Here is a 7,126-nt window from a genome sequence, read left to right as displayed (position 1 = left end):
CATCTTTAATCTTCTCCATATGATCCCAAAATTCATATGTAATCAAAATACATCAAATCTGAGTTCCCAGAAAAAATTCATAATTTTTGAAGTATTTTAGCTATTTTTCCCAATTAAACGTCCCAATTCGGTAATAAATTCGCCAAATATTTTCGGATGGTCGAAAAATTACCAAATTTGAACAGGGATTCATTGACATGATCCCTGATGTCCCTAAAAAATTTCAAGTCCTAACAATATGCACATCACAAGCTTAACCTAAATAGCCCGTAAGCGAGTGTTTCGGCATTACCTTAGCGGGTTTGGCTCGTTTCCGACCTTTTAATCAAGTTTTCAGGTTCTTGTGCTTCTAAGAAAGCTAGGTACAAGTCCTATATCACAAACCAAGCAATATTTCATCAACATAACAGCCCTTAAGTTAGGGTTTCGGCTAGTGCACAAAAACAAACTTTTGAACCGTAAAAACGTTGTTTCAACCCTTTAATCCGTGTTTATGGCCAAAAAAACTATCAAAACAGGTTCCTTACCATGTGTATGATCAAAACATGTTTATGGACCATTTTTAGGATTTTTACACGGTTAGGAATGATTTTTAGTAACCAAGACATGTTTTTATGGTATTAAACAAGTTTAAACAAGTGTAAAAGTAGCTTATTTAAGTTGTTTACCTTAGGGTTTCTTGAGTTTTTGGCTGGAGAAGAAGTTTATGTCCAGAATTTTCAAGAAATAATGTTGAAAATATCTTGTATCTAGTTTAAATGTGAATGAATAAAAGGGGGGGGGGGCGCTGCTCCGATCGGACCATCATGGGCCCAATTTGGGCCCATTTTGGCCCGAGTTTCTGAATTCTCAAGCCCAAACACGAAAAGCCCGGTCCAAATTTAGATCGGGTTCGGTTTTTGGCTCGAAAAACTTATCGGGTGCGTTAAACAGCGCGAAAACGAGTGTTTTTCGGCTAGTTTTGTGTAAAATTATAAAAACATACTATACGTTTGTAAAAATCAAAAATATTTTCATGGATCGCTTAAAACATTTCAAATAAGTGTTTGGTAAGTCTTTTTCGGCTTAACGGATGATACAATGCTTGGTTTGTAACTATCTTTCGCGTTTACATCTATAGCGGGTAGTTAAACGAGCATATTTTCGTTTAACTTGTTTGCTATCAAACTAAGGCCATATTTCTAATGTTTTAGCTTGTATAGATCGTATATCACTTATAGATGGCCCCCCGAGATATCTGGGTCATAACCCGACCCGTTCGGTTAATCGTTCGTTTGTTACGCAAAAATTGTTTATTTGCTTAATCTGTAAATACGTACTGAGGTGTACCTTGTTTTGGCTCAAATGTCACATTCTCCCCCCATTAGAAAATTTCCTCTCCAAAATTTGATTATTCAACTTGTCTTTATTTGGAAACAGGTGCGGGTATTTCTTTTTAAATTCGGATTTCCGCTCCCACGTGAATTCGGGTCCCCGTTCTGAATTCCACCGAACTTTGACTAAAGAGATTTTGTTGTGTCTTAATTGTTTTATTTTTCCCTCTAATATTTCCACCGGTTATTCAACGAAATTCAGTTTTTCGTTTATGTTTAAGTCTTTTAATGGCACGATTTCGTTTATTCGGTCAGACACTTTTTCAGGTTCGAAACATGAAAGACATCGTGAATGAAACTCAACTCCAAAGGTAATTTCAATTGGTAGGCTACAGGATTGATCTTAGATATTACTTCATACGGTCCAATGTATCGCAGAGCTAGTTTACCGGTTTTACCGAATCGAATGACACCTTTCCACGGGGATACCTTGAGGAATACTTTATCGCCTATTTCAAAAGACAACGGTTTCCTACTAACATCAGCGTAGCTTTTCTGTCGATCTCGGGCGATTTTCAATTTATTAGAAATTTTACGGATTTTATCGGTGGTTTCTTGAATCAAGTCAGATCGAGTAATTTGAGTGTCTCCGACTTTAGTCCAGCACAAAGGTGATCTACATTTCCGCCCGTACAGCGCTTCATATGGTGCCGCTTGAATGTTACTGTGATAGCTATTATTGTACGAAAATTCAACCAGTGGAAGATGTTGATCCCAATTTCCACCGAAGTCTAGTACACAAGCGCGAAGCAAACCTTCTAAGGTTTGAATGGTTCGCTCGGATTGACCATCGGTTTGGGGATGATAAGCGGTGCTTAGGTCAATTCGGGTTCCCAAAGCTTCTTGTACAACTTGCCAGAAATAAGAGGTGAAATGGCTATCACGATCAGAAATAATTGAAACGGGTACGCTGTGTCGGGATACAATTTCATTTATGTAAATGTGAGCAAGTTTTTCGGTTGTGTAAGTGGTTCAGATTGGAAGGAAGTGTGCGGATTTGGTTAGTCGGTCAACTATCACCCATATTGCATCGTTTCCTCGGGAAGTTTTAGGGAGGTGTGTTACAAAATCCATGGTAATTTGTTCCCATTTCCATTGTGGTATTTCCGGTTGGTGCAACATTCCCGAAGGTTTTTGATGGCCTTAACCCTCGCACAAGTTAAACATTTACCGACATACGTGGCTATATCCTTCTTCAAACCGGGCCACCAATAATACTCCTTCAAGTCCTTGTACATCTTATATGTTCCAGGGTGAATGGAGTATTTGGACTAATGGGCTTCGTCCATGATCAAGTCACGCAGATTGCTAAAAGTGGGAATCCAAACTCGGTTTTTGTAGTATAGAATTTCGTCAGTTCTTTTTTCAAAGTTTTGTTCGGTCCCATGTAAGCCTTCATTCTCCAAGTGATCTCCTTTCAGAGCTTCGTTTTGAGCAATACGGATTTGTTCGGTGAGACTGGTTTGGACAATCATTCCAAGTGCTCGGACCCGTAGTGGTTTTATCCTGTCTTTTCTGCTCAAAGCATCTGCTACTATATTAGCCTTGCCCGGATGGTATCGAATCTCACAGTCATAATCGTTCAACAGCTCTACCCATCTCCTCTGCCTCATGTTTAGTTCTTTCTGGTCGAAAATGTGCTGTAGGCTCTTGTGGTTGGTATATACTGTACATTTGGTGCCATATAAGTAGTGCCTCCAGATCTGAAGTGCGAAAATAACCGCACCCAGTTCCAAATCTTGGGTAGTATAATTCTTCTCGTTTTCCTTTAATTGTCGAGAAGCGTATGCTATGACTTTGTTTCTTTGCATTAGTACGCATCCTAAGCCTTTCCAGGACGTGTCACAATAAACTACCAGATCATCAGTTCCCTCTAGAAGATTCAGTATCGGGGCTTGGCATAGTTTCTGTTTCAGCAATTGAAAAGCCGTTTCTTGATCTTCTCCCCATACATAAGCACGATCTTTTTGAGTCTAAAGGGTTAGAGGTTGGGCTATGCTGGAAAAGTTAGCAATAAAGCATCGGTAATACTCAGTTAATCCCAAAAATTAGCGGATCTCTTTCGCTGACTTTGGGGCTTGCCAATTTTTAATGGTTTAAATATTGTTCGGGTCTACATGAATACCGTGTCAGTTAACAACGTGCCCTAGAAATTGTACCTCTTGTAGCCAAAATTCACATTTTGATAATTTGGCATACAACTTTTCCTGCCTCAACAACTCCAAAATGGTTCGTAAGTGCTGATCGTGGTCCTCTTTGGTTTTCGAATATATCAAAATGTCATCAATAAACACGATTACGAATTTGTCGAGGTATGGTTTACAAACTCGATTCATAAGATCCATGAAAACTGCAGGAGCATTAGTCAGTTTGAACGACATAACTAAGAATTCGTAGTGCCATAACGAGTTCGGAACGCCATTTTAGACACATCTTCCTCTCGAATTTTAACTTGATGGTAACCGGATCGAAGGTCAATTTTTGAGAAATAGTTTGCCCCTTGAAGTTGGTCAAATAAGTCATCTATTCGTGGAAGAGGGTATCGGTTTTAGATGGTAACTTTGTTTAATTCTCGATAATCAATGCACATTCTAAAACTTCCATCTTTCTTCTTTACAAACAATACCGGTGCTCCCCAAGGAGAATAGCTAGGACGTATGAAGCCCTTATCTAACAACTCCTGTAATTGGTTAGATAATTCTTGCATTTCAGAGGGTGCCAGTCGATAAGGTGCCTTAGCAATAGGGGCTGATCATGGGATTAAGTCAATACGGAATTCAACCTGTCGGTTCGGTGGTAATCCAGGTAAATCGTCGGGAAAGACATCGGGGTATTCACGTACAACGGGGATATCTTCTATGCGTTTCTCATCAGGGTTCTTTATAGTCACGTTTGCCAAAAATGCCATACAACCTTGGCGTAAACATTTCAACACTTTAAGATGAGACATGAGAGGTAAAATCGAACCAGACTTCTCTCCCTGTACCATAATCATTTCACCTTCCGGAAGGGGAATTTCAAACGTCTTGTCGTTACACACAATCTCCGCTTTATACTTGGTTAACCAGTCCATGCCAACAATAACATCAAAACTTCCTAACTCTACCGGGAGTAGGTCAATAAGGAATGGGTGGTCATTTAGAATAATGGAAGAGTTTTGGATTATTTGGTTGACAGTTATAGAGTTACCGTTAGCGAGTTCTATAGTATAGGGATTTATTAGTTCACTAACAGACATATTTCCCAGGGATACAAAGCTAGTGGAAACGAAACTTCTATCGGCACCCGTGTCAAATAATACAGAAGCATATTGACCAGAAACAACAAATGTACCTGTTACTACGTTCGGGTCTTGTCGTGCTTCTCCTGACCCGATAACGAACGCGCGTCCTCTAGGCGCCCCAAAAGTCAATGCTTGATTCCGACCGGTGACTGCTCCTTGATTCAGCTTGGGGCAGTCCTTTCTAAAATGCTCCGTGCTACCACATTCATAGAAAGCACGGCGGGTTGTTGGTGCTGTGATTTGTTGGATAGGTTGTTGACGAATCGGTTGCGGTCTAGGTGGTTGCGGACGGCGAGGTTGAGTTGCTTGGGTTGGTCGGTTGACAATTCCCATACTGACTCTACAACTAGGGCCATTATGCCCCGTTCTCCCACACTTCTGACAAATTAACGGTCTGCACTCACCCACGTGATGAAAACTACATTTATCACATTTTGGCCATGGTCCCTTGTACCTGTCTCGTTTCACCTCAGAGCTGCTCATGACATAATTTTGTATTGTCGGGCGTGCACACTTATTTGCTGGACTTCCTTGTGATCCTGATCCATAATTGGTTCGCTTCATACCCGATGATTCCCCGGCCATTCTCAACACTCCACTTCTTACCAAGTCAAAAGTCACAATTCCGGCTTGAGTCACAGCATTTTCAAACGATGTGTGACCCACGGAGTTTACCAAACTCCTCACTTCCGGGGCTAAACCCCAAATATAACGTGCAACTCGTTTGTCTTCGGGAGTTACTAACCATGGTACTAAGCGAGCCAGTTCATTGAAGCGGTTCGTGTATCCCAAATGATCCGCTCCTTTCATATCCAGACTCCAGAGTTCGTGTTCTAACCTTTGTATTTCGTTCTTTGGATAGAAATGATCTAGCATTAATGTTTTGAGTTCAGCACAAGTCATGCGGTTAACCGTATCTTGCCCTTTTATCTGAACTTTAGTGTTCCACCACATCAAAGCGTGATCCGTAAAAGTAGAGGCAGCATACTTGACAATACTCTCGGGTGGACAATTACTAATATTGAGAACAGATTCAGTCTTCTCTATCCATTTAATCAGCCCGTTTGGCCCTTCAATACCTTTGAATTCGATCGGTTTACAGGCCATAAAGTTTTTAATCGAATATTCCATTCGAGGGGGATTAGGGTTGTTATTGTTATTGTTTGGGTTCGGTGGAGGATTATTGTTGTTGACATTATTTGTATCCGGTGGGGGATTATTTGCATTGGGATGGGCGTTTGTATTAGGTGGGGGATTATTATTTGTGACTGTTTAATTGTTGGTCGGGGGAGCATTATTGATTTGTTGCTGGTTTGTTTGTATATTGGCATTAACACCGGCAGTTACTTGAGTTACAATAAGTGGTATTGCTGCCTGCATTTGCCGAGCAATCATCTCGGCTATTTCTGCTTCAGTCATGGGGGTTGCTTTCTTTGGGGCCATTCTATAATGATAAACAAATATAAGCCAATTAATACTAATTCCAGTATACGGCACATTGTAATCATAATGACAATACATGTTGCATAATGAGTTAAATAACACACTGGTATTTCACAAACTGCCCTGTATATTGATAACAAAAGGTACACAGACTTAGCCTGATAAAGGCCAGTGCTTGCCTGTATATATCAAAATCTGTCATTAAGTGACCGCTAGACTTAATCCTGTAAGGGTCAGCGCTTGTAATAATGTACAAAATTGTGCCCCATGTTAACATCACATACTACTATATACATACATGGAGTATCAAAAGATCACGTACACATATCTGTAACATCTTGCATCTATCCGTACAAACGATAGATTAACCACAAACATAAAAACAACAACACCGTAATCATCCAGTAACAGTTCCACAATCGAACTGTCACCCTATCCAAACACCAACGGTGGTAGGCATCGGACTGCTGGAAGTTCAGTACTGTTTGCTGTAACGTCAATAAGCACTGGGTCACGTCCCTCCTTTCCTGGTTAATGTTAGCTATGGCTATCGTGTGGTCTATCACACGGTCAGTTAGGACAGCCATCCAAGAGTTGTTTCCTATGTTTGGGAGGTCAGGGCGAGGGGTAGGTATACTCAACGAACGGGAAGATGAAGTATCTTCCCTAGGACGTGAAGGTCCTCCCCGGTAGTGGGTAGATCTGAATGGAATCGAGGTAGGGTCAATCAGGGTTACCCGAATACGAGCAGTCTGTTGGACTCGCGCAGTAGCAGAAGTTGTCGGCGACAAGTGTATAGGTGGAGTGGCTGATCTGGCTACTCTAGCAGGTGAACGATACTGATTGTTAACTTCGTTTTGATCCCTGCGTGGTGACCTGGGTAGATAACTATCACATCTGTAGCCGGATAAATCAGGCACATTTCTGGCTAGCTCTCTACAAATAACTTCTTCTTCCACCTCTTCCTCATCCTCCTCCAGTTCCTCTTCTGGGTCCTTCTCCTTAGCAGAGATTACCGGTTATTCTT

This window comes from Bidens hawaiensis, unplaced genomic scaffold, assembly GCF_021521415.1.
Source record: "Bidens hawaiensis isolate Kalapana, Puna unplaced genomic scaffold, B.hawaiensis_p1.1 tig00013590_1, whole genome shotgun sequence".
Classification (NCBI taxonomy): domain Eukaryota; kingdom Viridiplantae; phylum Streptophyta; class Magnoliopsida; order Asterales; family Asteraceae; genus Bidens; species Bidens hawaiensis.
Note: the sequence above shows the minus strand (reverse complement) of the source record.